Consider the following 17,275-nt stretch of genomic DNA (forward strand, 5'->3'; position numbering starts at 1 on the left):
CAATGCACACCAGCACCGCGTCTGCTCTGGGGGACTCTCTGACAGTGCCCCCCCTCAAGGGCAGCCTCCGGATGTCCAACTGAGCCAGTCTGGTGGTGTGGGTATTCCTGAAGGCCCTCAGAAGCTCTTCGGCATGTAGATTGCTTTCTGGCTCCCAGGAATTTTCTTCCGGTCCATACCCCCTCCACTTGATTAGATATTGCATCTGATTGTGCCTTTTCCTGCAGTCCAGAATAGCCTCTACTTCAAACTCTTCTTCGTTATTAATAATTATGGGCTCCGGTGGATCAGTATTCCGACCAGTAAAGGTGTTAGGTATAACAGGTTTTAACAACGATATATGAAAGACCGGGTGGATCTTCAGGGTACCAGGTAAGTTGAGTTCAAAGGTTACGTTGTTAATTTTCTTTTTAACTGAAAACGGACCCATAAATTTAGGGCCCAGCTTCCTTGAAGGGCAGGCCATTCTTAGATTGGTTGTGGACAACCAAACCTGGTTGCCAGGTTCCAGGATAAGCTTTCCCCGCTTCTTCTTGTCAAACATCTTCTTATTATACTCTTGGGACTTAGCCATGGTTTCCTGTAAGAGTTTGTTGTTGGTAAAGAAGAAGTCCATGGTTTCAGAGACCGCAGGGATAACACATTCGGGTAAAGACCTGGGCAAGAAGGATGGGTGGAAGCCATAATTGGCAAAGAATGGCATTTGCTTAATGGCAGAATGTATAGAGTTATTGTACGAAAACTCAGCAATAGACAGAAGAGAGACCCAGTCATCCTGTGAAAATGAGGAAAAACAGCGGAGATACGGCTCCAAAGTCTGATTCGTTCTCTCTGTCTGCCCATTAGTCTGGGGATGGTAAGCAGAGGAGGGTGCCAACTCACAGAGAGCCTTCCAAAACCTGGAGGTGAACTGAACACCATGGTCAGATATGATATTTGATGGGACTCCGTGCAGCCTAACAATTTCCTTGATGAAGACCCTTGCTGTCTCCATAGCCGAGGGCGTGCCTTTCACAGGCAGAAAATGAGCCATTTTGGATAGCCTGTCTACGACGATGAAGATGGTAGAAAAGCCTTCTGCCTGGGGAAGCTCCACGATGAAATCCATCGAAATCATTTTCCAAGGTCTTTCTGGGACGGGTAACGGTCTTAGCAGACCCCAGGCTCTTGTCCGGGTATTCTTGCTCCGTGCATAGGTAGTACAGGATTCTACATAACTTTTACAGTCATTAGCCAACTGAGGCCACCAGAATGTGCGCTGTATCAACTCTGCCATCTTTAGCACACCAAAATGTCCGGCCATCTTATGATCATGGCAGAGCTCTAACACTGCCACCCTCAGATCCTCAGGGACCACAATTTTGCCCTTGTGCCAGAATAAGCCGTCTTGGGACCTCATCTCCAGAAAGCAGGGTCCAATTCAAGGAGGCTTGTCTTATTCGAGAAAGAAGATCCCCTTGGAGTAGAAGAAAATTTCCGGATGGAAGAATAGTGTCCGGATGCGCAGGTTTGCCAGAATCAAGGAACATACAGGATAGTGCATCCGGCTTGATATTTTTGGAACCTGGTCTGTACGTGATATGGAACTGAAATCTTGAGAAAAATAGAGCCCACCTTGCTTGCCGTGGTTTCAATCTCTTGCCGTTCTAAGGTACTCCAGGTTCTTGTGGTCCGTGTAGACCAGAATGGGATGTGCTGCACCCTCCAGTAAGTAATGTGACTCCTCCAAAGTGGCCTTGATGGCCAGAAGCTCCGAGCCACATGTGCTGTCAGCCTAAATAGGCAGATTGGCACCAAACGCCAGCACCTGCGGCGGCGTGCACGAGAATTACCGTGCGCGCGCGCCAACGCGCCCCGATGCACACCGACGCACACCAGCACCACGTCTGCTCTGGGGGACTCTCTGACAGCAGGCAAAGTAACGTACAGGTACGTTACTTGCCTCCCGCGGGCGGAGGGTCCGATCGGTGCTCGAGGCGATCCCCCGGTGATCAGAGGTGAGGGGGAGGCCATCCATTCATAGCCACCCCCTCGCGATCGCTCCCGGCCAATGAAATCATTCCTCTGCCACTGTAATGTAAGCAGAGGCAGAGGAAGTGATGTCATCTCTCCTCGAGCCGGTCTTTTCGTTCCGGCGCAGAGGAGAGAAGACATCAAGTAAGTGCACCAAACACTACACTTTCAGTAGAACACACTAGGCACACTTTTCACCCCCCATCACCCCCCGATCACCCCCCTGTACCCCCTGTCACAGTGACACCAATAGCAGTTTTTTTTTTGGATTGGTGTCAGTTTGTGACAGTTATAAGTGGTAGGGCAGTTAGTATTAGCCCCCGTTAGGTCTAGGATACCCCCTAACCCCCCCTAATAAAGGTTAACCCCTTGATCACCCCTCGTCACCAGTGTCACCAAGCAAATGTTTTTCTTATCACTGTATTAGTGACACAGGTGACGCTAGTTAGGGAGGTACTGGAAACGGGAAAAGTGGGACTTTAAATGAGGTGTGCAAAGAAGGCCAGAGGATCAATCACCATGTAACAAACCATTTATTGATAAACAATAGCCTAGTGGCACAGTATTATTCCAAAATGTGCATCATACAGTCAGGTGTTGTACATATATATACATCCTTATATATACACATGGTAAATAAAAATGACAAAACCCAAATGATGCCGGGCAAGAGATGATTAAAAAGTTGTAACATCCATAAAATGCACACAATTACAGTATTGATATAAGGGAACCTATAGATGTGTAACCCCGATAAAAAACATGTTGATGTGGTGCATATAGTAAGCCCGACGCGTTTCGTGTATCAAACACTCTTCAGGGGCAATTAAGCACCCACATCTAAAGACAAAAAATAAAATAGAATAATATAAAAAAAAATAAAAAAGTCCAATAAGTAAAAATTGATGGTGCATAAGGAAAAAGAGATATGCATATAGGGGAGGCAAAAAGCCATACTTCCCCAATGTATACTCACTTGGCCGAGGAGTGCAAACTCCATGGGTTCCACATTCACAGGCCACCAACTGAGTCAGGTCCGGGAGCTGAGGGAGGAGCACTCAGACAGGGGGAGAGAGAGGGCGCCAAGCGCACACAGAGGTTCCCCATAGAGAAGTATGTCCACACTGGTATGTGAGGGGGGGAAAGCAGGTCTGTAGTAAAAATAAAAATGATGTGTGTAAGGTATGCTCCTAGGTTAATCAGAGCCCCCAATCACAAAATAAATGTGGTAAGACGTATAAACATGTAATAACCCCCTTACCTATGGATAGTGAATGCTGGTCATCTGTGTCCTGCCCAGTGATGGACATGCTGCCTGAAGGTGGACTAGCAAGAAATGGGGGCCCCTTATGTGCACCCAGCCACTCCCCCATCCTCCCCAAGGCCGGGAAACTCCCCCCAGCGTCACTCGGTGCAGACACCAGGCGAACCGAGGCCACCCCCAGCGCAGCGGCACTAGCCGCCCACAGCTGCTGGGGACGCCGCCGTCCACGTGTCCGCACAGGAAGAAAACACAACGCCGACAGCGGGACCAACGTCACGTGTACGGCGTGGAGGAGTGACGCCGACGCAGGGAGGGGGATCCGCCCCGATCCCCCGTCACCCACAAGGATGACGAGGAGAGGAGGGGGAGGGACCCCACCATGCATCGCAGCTCCCGGACACCGAGACAGGAGGATAACCATGGAAACGTGGACTCCCTGTCGGAGGCGCACTGCAAAACCGCAACAAATGGGGAAAAATGTAAATAAAAAGTAAAAAATGAATTACTGGATGAAAGGATGCATGTACACAAACAGATGCATAAAAAAGGACATGTGTCATACTAGACAACCCCCAATAGGAGGCCAACGATTCAGGGCAAGTGTCCTGTGGACTGGTGTCCATTATGGTGAGATAACCCAGAGGCCTCAATGCACACCTCCATCCCTAATCGAGTTTAAAGGAGCGAGGTTGGGACTTTAAATGAGACGTGGGTCTCCATCCCTGTGCATACTGGAAACGGGAAAAGTGGGACTTTAAATGAGGTGTGCAAAGAAGGCCAGAGGATCAATCACCATGTAACAAACCATTTATTGATAAACAATAGCCTAGTGGCACAGTATTATTCCAAAATGTGCATCATACAGTCAGGTGTTGTACATATATATACATCCTTATATATACACATGGTAAATAAAAATGACAAAACCCAAATGATGCCGGGCAAGAGATGATTAAAAAGTTGTAACATCCATAAAATGCACACAATTACAGTATTGATATAAGGGAACCTATAGATGTGTAACCCCGATAAAAAACATGTTGATGTGGTGCATATAGTAAGCCCGACGCGTTTTGTGTATCAAACACTCTTCAGGGGCAATTAAGCACCCACATCTAAAGACAAAAAATAAAATAGAATAATATAAAAAAAAATAAAAAAGTCCAATAAGTAAAAATTGATGGTGCATAAGGAAAAAGAGATATGCATATAGGGGAGGCAAAAAGCCATACTTCCCCAATGTATACTCACTTGGCCGAGGAGTGCAAACTCCATGGGTTCCACATTCACAGGCCACCAACTGAGTCAGGTCCGGGAGCTGAGGGAGGAGCACTCAGACAGGGGGAGAGAGAGGGCGCCAAGCGCACACAGAGGTTCCCCATAGAGAAGTATGTCCACACTGGTATGTGAGGGGGGAAAGCAGGTCTGTAGTAAAAATAAAAATGATGTGTGTAAGGTATGCTCCTAGGTTAATCAGAGCCCCCAATCACAAAATAAATGTGGTAAGACGTATAAACATGTAATAACCCCCTTACCTATGGATAGTGAATGCTGGTCATCTGTGTCCTGCCCAGTGATGGACATGCTGCCTGAAGGTGGACTAGCAAGAAATGGGGGCCCCTTATGTGCACCCAGCCACTCCCCTCTCCTCCCCAAGGCCGGGAAACTCCCCCCAGCGTCACTCGGTGCAGACACCAGGCGAACCGAGGCCACCCCCAGCGCAGCGGCACTAGCCGCCCACAGCTGCTGGGGACGCCGCCGTCCACGTGTCCGCACAGGAAGAAAACACAACGCCGACAGCGGGACCAACGTCACGTGTACGGCGTGGAGGAGTGACGCCGACGCAGGGAGGGGGATCCGCCCCGATCCCCCGTCACCCACAAGGATGACGAGGAGAGGAGGGGAAGGGGGAGGGACCCCACCATGCGTCGCAGCTCCCGGACACCGAGACAGGAGGGTAACCATGGAAACGTGGACTCCCTGTCGGGAGTTAGGGAGGTAAGTATATAGGTTCGCCGTCAGCATTTTATAGCGACAGGGACCCCCATATACTACCTAATAAAGGTTTTAACCCCCTGATTGCCCCATAGTTAACCCTTTCACCAGCGATCACTGTATAACTGTTATGGGTGACGCTGGTTAGTTAGTTTGTTTATTATAGTTTTAGTTTTAGTTTTTTTCTTTTTAGTTTTTTCTATCATCCCCAGCAGTTTAGGGTTCCCATAAAAACAGTGTTAGCGGGATCAGCCCAGATACCTGCTAGCACCTGCATTTTGCCCCTACTTCCCCCATTCACTGGCCAACCCGGCATTCAGGTGGAAACAGTTGATTTTACGCCACTGGATTTTTATTCGCTGTTTTTCACCGAAGAGCTCTATAGATCTATTGTGGACCAAAGCAATTTATACGCTGGTCAACACATCGCCACTATTCCCCAGTCCTCCCTTGCCAGAGATTGGAGACCAATTACGGTCTCCGAATTTAAGATCTTTCTGGGCCTTTCCCTCAACATGGGCATAACTAAAAAGAGTGAGTTGCGATCATATTGGTCCACTGACCCAATTCACCATATGCTCTTGTTCTCTGCCTCCATGACCAGGGCACGATACGAGCAGATTTTGCGGTTCATGCACTTAAACAACAATGAACTCTGTCATCCTCGTGGAGACCCTGAATACGATCGGCTCTACAAAATTCGGCCCCTCGTAAACCACTTCAACCAATGTTTTGCAGACTTGTTTATTCCCCATCAAGTTGTCTGTGTTGATGAGTCCCTGATTAAGTTGTCTGGCCGCTTGTCATTCAAACAGTACCTTCCCAGCAAGCGTGCCAGATACGGGGTCAAGATGTATAAGCTCTGTGACAGGGCCACAGGCTATACATGTAGTTTTATGGTTTACGAGGGCAAAGATAGTCATGTAGAGCCGACAAACTGCCCTGACTACATAGGAAGCGCTGGCAAGATTGTGTGGGACTTGGTGTCACCCTTATTTGGAACCACTTGTACGTGGACAATTATTATTTGCCACTTTTTAGTCACCTTTTTGATCAACAGATTGGAGCATGTGGCACCGTGTGACCTAATCGCCGGGGCTTTCCCCAGCGGCTTGTAGATTCCCGTCTTAGGCTGGGGGAGAGAGCCTGCTTGCAGTGTAATAATTTGTTCTCTATGAAGTGGAGGGACAATAAGAATGTTTTCGTTCTTACCTCCCTTCATGCAGACAAGACGGTCCAAATTACTACGGCGACTGGTGTTGTGGAGAAACCCCTCTGTGTCCACAAATATAACCAAAATATGGGAGGGGTGGACCTCAACGACCAGTTGTTGGTGCCGTACCTAGTTGCCCGTAAGGCCAGATGCTGGTACAAAAAAGTGTCTGTTTATTTATTTCAATTGGCTTTGCTGAACGCTCATGTGCTATACAGAGCTTCAGGACAGACTGGATCCTTCCTTAAATTCCAGGAAGAGATCGTCAGAGCCCTTCTGTTTCCAGACGGTGCTCCACCTTACCTTCCCCAACCAAATGCAGTAAGCCGGCTGCATGAGAGGCATTTTCCTTATGTACTCCCGAGTACCCCTACCCGACGAGCCCCCCAAAGAAGATGTCGTGTCTGCAGCAAGCGCGGATATAGGCGTGACACCGGTTATACCGGTTATTGTCCCTCCTGTCCTGACAATCCTGGTTTATGCATTGGTGAATGTTTTGAACGCTACCATTCACTAGTTGAGTATTAGCATAGGGTACAGCACTGCACAGACTAGGACACACTTTCACAGGGTCTCCCAAGATGCCATCGCATTTTGAGAGACCCAAACCTGGTACCAGTTACAAAAGTTAAAGTTACTAAAAAAAGTGTAAAAAAAAAAAGTAAAAAAAAATAAAAACACAAAAAACAAAAATAGTTGTCGTTATATTGTTCCCTCTCTCTCTCTCTCTCTCTCTCTCTCTCTCTCTCTCTCTCTCTATTGTTCTGCTCTTTTTTACTGTATTCTATTCTGCAATGTTTTATTGTTATTATGTTTTACCATGTTTGCTTTTCAGATATGCAATTTTTTTATACTTTACTGTTTACTGTGTTTTATTGGTAACCATTTTTTTGTTTTCAGGTATGCCATTCAGCTGCAGAGCGGATTTATTTATCTTGACAGCAACAGCGTTTGCTCCCACGATATATAAAGTCGTGACTCCAGTGCTGTCGGAGGTGATTTCACCACCACAGTTACATACTTCAGCATATATGCCGAAGCGTGGGGGCAGCAGTGGGTGGAGGAGCGATTTGCTCCTACCTTTTGCGGGAGGATGCCCCCATGCTCCGGCATATATATATTTTAGGCACAGGTTGCGTTAAATGTTTTATTTTTTACTATGTTTTTTTTTATTTGCTTTGCAGGTATGGTAAGTCTTACTGTTATACTGTAATGTTACTTTGTTTTATTGTTAACCATCATTTGCTTAGCAGGTACGCCATTCAGTTGCAGCGCGGATTTATTTATCTTGACAGAAACAGAATTTGCTCCCACGATATATATAAAGCCGTGACTCCAGCACTGTCGGAGGTGATTTCACCACCACAGTTACATACTTCAGCATATATGCCAAAGCATGGGGGCAGCAGAGGGCAGAGGAGCGATTTGCTCCTAACTTTTGTGGGAGGATGCCCCCATGCTTCAGCATATATGGTGCATGTATGCCCATCACTAGAAGTGGGTGGATGAAGGGAGGTATTCTAATGGTGGGCATACCCACCAATCAGTCTCTTTTTTTCATGCAGCCCACAGGCTGCATGAAAAAAAAGTTTACAATATATGCCCAACAAGGACCAGCAACGTACTGGTATGTTGCTGGACTTTGAGTGGTTATACAAGAATGATGCCTGCAGGTTTAGGTATCATCTTGGTATCATTCTTTTCAGCCAGCGGTCGGCTTTCATGTAAAAGCAATCCTAGTGGCTAATTAGCCTCTGGACTGCTTTTACCAGCAGTGGGAGGGAATGCCCCCCCACCGTCTTCCATTTTTTCTCTGGCTCTCCTGTCCCAACAGGGAACCTGAGAATGCAGCTGGTGATTCAGCCAGCTGACCATAGAGCTGATCAGAGACCAGAGTGGCTCCAAACATCTCTATGGCCTAAGAAACCGGAAGCTATGAGCATTTCATGACTTCGATTTCGCCGGATGTAAACAGCGCCATTGGGAAATTGGGAAAGCATTTTATCACACCGATCTTGGTGTGGTCAGATGCTTTGAGGGCAGAGGAGAGATCTAGGGTCTAATAGACCCCAGTTTTTTCAAAAAAGAGTACCTGTGACTACCTATTGCTATCATAGGGGATATTTACATTCCCTGAGATAACAATAAAAATGATTTAAAAAAAATGAAAGGAACAGTTTAAAAATAAGATAAAAAAGCAAAAAAATAATAAAGAAAAAAAAAAGCACCCCTGTCCCCCCCTGCTCTCGCGCAAAGGCGAACGCAAGCGTCGGTCTGGCGTCAAATGTAAACAGCAATTGCACCATGCATGTGAGGTATCACCGTGAAGGTCAGATTGAGGGCAGTAATTTTAGCAGTAGACCTCCTCTGTAAATCTAAAGTGGTAACCTGTAAAGGCTTTTAAAGGCTTTTAAAATGTATTTAGTTTGTCGCCACTGCACGTTTATGCGCAATTTTAAAGCATGTCATGTTTGGTATCCATGTACTCGGCCTAAGATCATCTTTTTTATTCCATCAAACATTTGGGCAATATAGTGTGTTTTAGTGCATTAAAATTTAAAAAAGTGTGTTTTTTTCCCAAAAAAATGCGTTTGAAAAATCGCTGCGCAAATACTGTGTGAGAAAAAAATTAAACACCCACCATTTTAATCTGTAGGGCATTTTCTTTAAAAAAATATATCATGTTTGGGGGTTCACAGTAATTTTCTTGCAAAAAAAAATAATTTTTTCATGTAAACAAAAAGTGTCAGAAAGGGCTTTGTCTTCAAGTGGTACTTGATTTGATTGCGATTCTGGATAATCCAGAAATTGGAGACTTCTACATGCTGCCTAAGATTCACAAGCCAGGAAATCCAGGCAGACCCATTATAACAGGTATGAATACACTTACTGAACATATCTCAGGCCTTGTAGAAAACATGTTAAAACCTTTAGTCATGAACACTGCGAGTTTCCTGCAAGACACCACTGATTTTCTGAACAAGCTTAACAATATACAATAATTACCACCAAATACATTTCTAGTCTCTATGGATGTAGAATCTCTGTACAGTAACATCCCTCACAAGGATGGATTGGCGGCATGTCACAGATTCTTATCATCCTCACCAGACCACAAATACACGGCTGAGGATGTGACACAGCTCATTGAATTCATTCTTACACACAACTACTTCACTTTCAATAATGACATCTATCTCCAGTGTATGGGTACTGCTATGGGAAGCAAAATGGCACCCCAATATGCAAACTTATTTATGGCTGACCTGGAGGACAAATTCCTGAACAGCATACAACTAAAGCCATACAGATATTATCGCTATATTGATGATATATTCATGATATGGACTGAAGGTGAAGAAAATCTAAACCAATTCTTCTCATTGATCAACACTTTTCACCCATCTATCAAACTAAAAATGGACTATTTAAAAACACATGTCAACTTCCTGGACACTACAGTATACATCAGGGATGACAAGCTTCACACGTCGATATACAGAAAACCTACTGACCGATGCAGCTATCTTTATAGTTCCAGTTTTCACCCCCAACACACTAAACGGGCCATCATACACAGCCAGGCCATCAGATACCACCAAATTTGTTCAGACCCAGAAGACAGAGATAAACATCTCAGAACACTGGCAGACTCCTTCCATAAGAAAGGCTACAAAGACAAAACCATCAACAACAGCATAAACACAGCCTTGAAAACCCGAAGAGAAAATCTCCTCCAATACACAGAGAAAAAAACAAATAACCGAGTACCTCTAGTCACCACATACAACCCAGCACTTGAAGGGATCAAAAAGATAATCAAAGATTTACAACCCATTATAACAGAGGATTAAACTCTGAAAGGAATATTCCAACAACCCCCATTATTGGCTTTCAGACAACCACCCAACCTCAGACACAAACTAATCAGCAGGAAACTTCACTCTGATTATGAAGTCACAAATAATGGAAGCAAACCCTGCAATAAAAAACTATGCAACCAGATCAATCTATCCAAAAGTGTTACACACACAAATGGGACCTTCAATATCATGGGATCCTACAGCTGTACCTCCAGTAATGTTGTGTACCTCATCCAATGCAAAAGGTGCAGCAAAGGATCTTATGTTGGTGAAACAGGACAGAAGTTGCAAGTGAGGATGAATTTGCACAGACATACCATCAAAGAACATAAAGAAGACAGTTTATGCAAACCTGTTGGACATTATTTCTCACAACAGGACCACACTATAGAAGACCTCAATGTTTTAGTTCTTAAAGGGAATTTCAGAACTATCCAGGAAAGGAAAACATTTGAACTAAGAATGATACTTCTTTTTGACACGAAAAATAATGGCCTGAATTTAGATTTTGGTTTCCTTACACATTATGCCAAAGTTTTATGACCCCTCTGTGACTAGTATCCCCCCCCCTGCATTCTATAGCTCTCCCTCTGTCTTATCTCACTAACTCTGCTGCTATCTTTATTACCATTGATTTGTATGTGTTTGGTTTTCTCTTTTTTTTTTTTTTTCTTCTTCTTCTTCTTTAACATGCTGCTTAAAAATTTGTGAATCAGTACTGCTTGGACCTTGAAGAAGGGGACATACCCCGAAAGCTTGACCTGAAAAATTGTATGTTAGTGCAAATAAAAAAAGTATCACGGACAGTACTCAATTTTCTTCAAGTGGTTAGAAGAGTGGGTGATGTGTGACATAAGCTTCTAAATGTTGTGCATAAAATGCCAGGACAGTTCAAAACCTCCCAAATGACCCCATTTTGGAAAGTAGACAACCCAAGCTATTTGCTGAGAGGCATGTCGAGTCCATGGAATATTTTATATTGTGACACAAGTTGCAGGAAAAAGACAATTTTTTTTTTTGAACAAAGTTGTCACTAAATGATATATTGGTCAAACATGCAATGGGAATATGTGAAATTACACCCCAAAATATATTCTGTTGCTTCTCCTGAGTACGGGGATACCACATGTGTGAGACTTTTTGGGAGCCTAGCCGCGTACGGCACCCCGAAAACCAAGCACCGCCTTCAGGCTTTCTAAGGGAGTAAATTTTTGGTTTCACTCTTCACTGCCTATCACAGTTTCAGAGGCCATGGAATGCCCAGGTGGCACAAAACCCCCCCCCAAATGACCCTATTTTGGAAAGTAGACACCCCAAGGTATTTGCTGGGAGGTATAGTGAGTATTTTGCAGACCTCACTTTTTGTCACAAAGTTTTGAAAATTGAAAAAAGATAAAAAAAATATTTTTTTCTTGTCTTTCTTCATTTTCAAAAACAAATGAGAGCTGTAAAATACTCACAATGCCTCTCAGCAAATAGCTTGAGTAGTCTACTTTCCAAAATGGGGTCATTTGGGGGGGGGTTTGTGCTATCTTGGCATTTTATGGCCTTCAAAACTGTGATAGGTAGTGAGGAGTGAATCAAAAATTTACGCCCTTAGAAATCCTGAAGGCGGTGATTGGTTTTCGGGGCCCCGTATGCAGCTAGGCTCCCAAAAGTCCCACACATGTGGTATCCCCGTACTCAAGAGAATCAGCAGAATGTATTTTGGGGTGCAATTCCACATATGCGCATGGTCTGTGTGAGTAATATATCATTTAGTGACAACTTTGTGCAAAAAAAAAAAAGTTTGTAATTTTCCTGCAACTTGTGGCAAAATATAAAATATTCCATGGACTCAACATGCCTCTCAGCAAATAGCTTTGGGTGTCTACTTTCCAAAATAGGGTCATTTGGGGGGGGGGGGTTGTGCCATCTTGGCATTTTATGGCCTTCAAAACTGTGATAGGTAGTGAGGAGTGAAATCAAAAATTTACGCCCTTAAAAATCCTGGAGGCGGTGCTTGGTTTCGGGCCCCGTACGCGGCTAGGCTCCCAAAAAGTCCCACACATGTGGTATCCCCATACTCAGGAGAAGCAGCTAAATGTATTTTGGGGTGCAATTCTACATATGCCTATGGCCTGTGTGAGCAATATATCATTTAGTAACAACTTTTTGTAAAATTTTTTTTTTTTGTCATTATTCAATCATTTGGGACAAAAAAATTAATATTCAATGGGCTCAACATGTCTCTCAGCAATTTCCTTGGGGTGTATAACTTCCAAAATGGGGTCATTTGGGGGGGGGGGTTTGTACTGCCCTGCCATTTTAGCACCTCAAGAAATAACATAGGCAGTCATAAACTAAAAGCTGTGTAAATTCCAGAAAATGTACCCTAGTTTGTAGACACTATAACTTTTGCGCAAACCAATAAATATACGCTTATTGACATTTTTTTTACCAAAGACATGTGGCCGAATACATTTTGGCCTAAATGTATGACTAAAATTTAGTTTATTGGATTTTTTTTAATAACAAAAAGTAGAAAATATCATTTTTTCTTTTTCCATTTATAGCGCAAAAAATAAAAACCCCAGAGGTGATCAAATAGCATCAAAAGAAAGCTCTATTTGTGGGAAGAAAAGGATGCAAATTTCGTTTGGGTACAGCATTGAATGACCGTGCAATTAGCAGTTAAAGTGACGCAGTGCCAAATTGTAAAAAGTGCTCTGGTCAGGAAGGGGGTAAATCCTTTCGGGACTGAAGTGGTTAAAGCGGAGGTCCATCGAAATTTTTTTTTTTAAGGTCAGCAGCTACAAATACTGCAGCTGCTGACTTTTAAAATATGGACACTTACCTGTCCAGGGCGCCCGTGATGTTGGCACCCAAAGCCGATCTGTCGCTCGGCTCTCGGGTGCTGCCGCCGCCATCTTCACTAAGGGCTTCACTTCCCGGTTCCTACTGCGCATGCGCAAGTTGTGCTGCACAGTCCAGATGGTCCCTGCTGTCTCTGGGACCCATATGTTTCCCAGCAGACAGGACGGGGCAACGGGAAGAGGCGTAGACTCCCGCAGGAGTCTATGCCCGGAAGTGGGTGCAAATACCTGTATTATACAGGTATCTGCACCCCCCTCCCCCCTAAAAGGTGCCAAATGTGGCACCAGAGGGGGGGAGGGTTCCGAAAAGCGGAGGTTCCATTTTTGCGTGAACCTCCACTTTAATCCTTATGAGATTGTATGCCCCTCTCAAATCAAGCTTTGTAAAAACCGTTGCTCCCTTGAGGCGGTCAAATAACTCCGTAATCAATGGAATCGGATAGGCATTCTTAATTGTGAAATGATTGAGAACCCTATAATCAATACAAGGTCTCAGTTCACCACTCATACCACTCAGATAAGGAAGGGCTGAGCCCAGCCCTAACAGATACAAGTGTGGCCATATGATATTTCTAATTTATATATGTAATATTAAGAGATCTGGTAACTCCATTAGATGAGTATACATTTCTAATGCATCAATATTTTAAACACACTTATATTATTTAGGAATAGATGTTTTACCTATATATATTATGATGAATTATATATAATATATATAGAGATAGAAGAAAGAACATTATATGGATATATATTTCTAAACACAATAATTTGGATATTTAACCCATTTCTACATATAGTATATTTCTAAATCAGATTAATACATATACCTAATGATATTATTACTAGGCCAGCAGACAATAAAATCATGACTTGCCTCAATTTCATGAGCTATAATACATGAGGTTATAGTCTTATATTTATACACTTTTAGATATATGCAGAGATGATGTGATTCTCAGTAGAATATTATAAACACATAAACAAAAATTCCATATTTCCCTATTTTGCATATTATGGATCATGGAAGTTGTACATCAATATTTATATTAATATTCGTAGTGGGATCTTCATTGTAAAGTGTCCATATATTATTAATGATGTCTGAGATGGGTGAAATTGTTACAAGAGAGAAAAAAAACAGTTCGTTCTATGAGGGGATTTTGTTCTGTGTTTATCTTTCTCAAAGCCAAAACAGTACTGGTCACTTAATAACTAGCTTTGCAGTCATTTGTATCCATAAGTTTATCTGAATACACCTAGTGCCTTCACACTCCACCTTCATGTAAACATCAGACCAGTTTGTTTATTACCCCTGGTGTGAGAGTAAATCATAAACCATTGTTTCTATACCCAGTTCTGTAAGCAAGCTTGTTTATAGACCTACAACAATGTAAACATATATATATGTGGCAGTGCTCGAGTCCAATGGCATAGATCACAACAATAGTACGATGCTGGTTGCTAGAAAGTATATATGAAAAAGTCTATAGATGGTCCGTGATAATAGGTGGTTATGGTAACCAGGGAGATCTTGGTGGGCACAGCACTAAGGGCAGCTTCCTGTTGAGCGAAGTCAACTCTCCATAACAACCATGAAAAAACCAAAAGAAAGCGCCTCTGAGTGCAAGTATTTAATAAAGAATAAAAAGCACATATTCACATTTACATAGAAGTAAATTGATTGCAGCTTCCAGTGAAGAGAACATCCTGGGTTAGTCCTGAGTCCATATGCAGTGGGCTGCGATGTGGCTCCGAGGGTATGGCCGCGGACCTCCACACGGAGAAGCAGGCTGCTGGGCTGGGTCGACACTTCCATATTCCAGCAAGGCGCTCGTGAGCGTGTGACGTCACCAGGATGGCTCAGATGGACGGGGATACACGACGCGTTTCCGAGCATGCGCGAGACTCCCAGTGGGCATGCGTGCTCCTTTGTCAAGTGTAGATAGGACAGGAAGGATAGAGGCTTAAATAACTCTGCATTGAAGACCAACAATTACTCCAGCTAAACTGAGGGGGAGCATAGACATATGGACAACGGAATATCTACAAGACCATAAATAACAATAAAAAGGATAGTTCTCCATAAATTATTATGCATTATACATTATCGATAAATTATCTCTATAGGGTATATTTTATATCAAAGAATCAAATAATTCTGATGATAATAAAATATTGAAGTGGTAACGATGGCAATAATTTAAAGGCACAACAATGTGTACTGAATGTAGGTTGTAATAGTAAGGCATTACAACCTACATTGGGGGGCTGCAGCACCACTGAAGGTTTTTCCACCTTAATGCATAGAATGCATTAGGGTGAAAAACCATAAGGGTTTACAACCTCTTTAACCTTTGTTCTGAGGCTTATTCAGTTTTAAACCTCCATATGAAATTTATGAACATGTATCTATTTCTGCACAATAGATCTGACAGTGTCATACCATCACAATTGGCCCCAAATTAATTATGCGGCAGGACAACTACCCCAAACATGCAGCCAATGTCATAAAAAACTATCTTCAGAGTAAGCCTGGGTTCACACTGCTAAGGTGTGAGACACTGCATGTACTTCAAACAGGAATTGCAGCACATTCCTGTGCGAATTACATGTGGTGTCTCTGGGGCGCAATTTGAGCCATGGATTTGTATAACTCAAATTGCACCACATTCACACCAAACTGGTGCAGGTCCCTTTTTTGTCCGCACCAGAATCAGATTGCATGGATGTTTACATCCATGCGATCCAACTTTGCAAATCTCGCTGCGTTTTGAAAACTGATTGCGGGGTGTCGTTAACCTAACATACACTGCGCAGTCGATTTGCATGGACAGGTTGCGATTTAGGTGCAAAGATGAATCCACAGCGAATATGCTGTGAATTTGCACCACGTCTAGTATGAACCCAGGCTTAAGAAGAACAAAGAGTCCTGGAAGTAATGGTTTGGCTCCCACAGAGCCCTGATCGTAACATCATCAAGTCTGTCTGGGATTACATGAAGAGGCAGAAGGATTTGAGGCAGCCTACATCAACAGAAGATCCACAGAAGATATGTGGTCAGTTCTCCAAAATGTTTGGAACAACCTACCTGACGAGTTCCTTCAAAAACAGTATGTACCTAGAAGAATTGAAAAATGCATGCTGTTTTGAAGGCAAAGGCCGGTCACACCAAATATTGATTTTATTTGGATTACTTTCCATTATGTATTGATACCGTATGCATAGTATGTATAAACACGGACCAGACAACCACCTAATATTGAGTAGGTCCTCCTTTATGCCACGAAAACATCCCTGACCCATAAAAGCATGGACACCAATAGACCTCTGAAGATGTGCTGTGGTACCGGGCACCCCACTGTCAGTAGCAGATCTCTTAAAGTTCTGTAAGGTGTGAGGTGGGGCCCGCATGAATTAAAACTGTTATTCTAGCACATCCCACCCTGTAGGATATGTAGTGTATGTGTAATATATTTATATATATATATATATTCCCAAATGTACATGCATAGACAGGCACAACATATCCGGGCACTAAAATGTTGTAAAAAATGAATGATAACTAATAATTTAAAGTAATTATTAGTATTGTTACGCAAACAGGAGTGCATCCACAGTTTTAGAATGCAAACTCCACACATCCAAATAAATTTCCACAGCAACTTGGTTTTTTCCAGAGAGTAGTGTTTATTGGATTCCAAAACAGGTGACAAAGTAAAACAGAGTACTTGCAAAATAATATCATCAGAAGTTTCCAGTTCTCCTGTCATATACAGTGGAACCTTGTATTACGAGCACAATTCGTTCCAGAAGAATGCTTGTAATCCAAAGCACTTGTATATCAAACCGAGTTTCCCCATAGAAGTGAATGGAAACTCAGATAATTTTTTCCACAGTGACTTCTACGGTATGCAGTACTGCATGTGGCCAGAGGTGGGGGCTCACCAGAGACACTCGGAAACACTTGGAAACCGCTCAGAGCCACTTGGATGCACTCGAAAACGCTCAAAGTGTTTCCGAGTGGCTCCGAGTGCATCCGAGCGGCTCCAAATGTCACTGACGCCCCCGC

The sequence above is a fragment of the Aquarana catesbeiana genome, linkage group LG04 (assembly GCF_042186555.1).
Source record: "Aquarana catesbeiana isolate 2022-GZ linkage group LG04, ASM4218655v1, whole genome shotgun sequence".
NCBI lineage: Eukaryota > Metazoa > Chordata > Amphibia > Anura > Ranidae > Aquarana > Aquarana catesbeiana.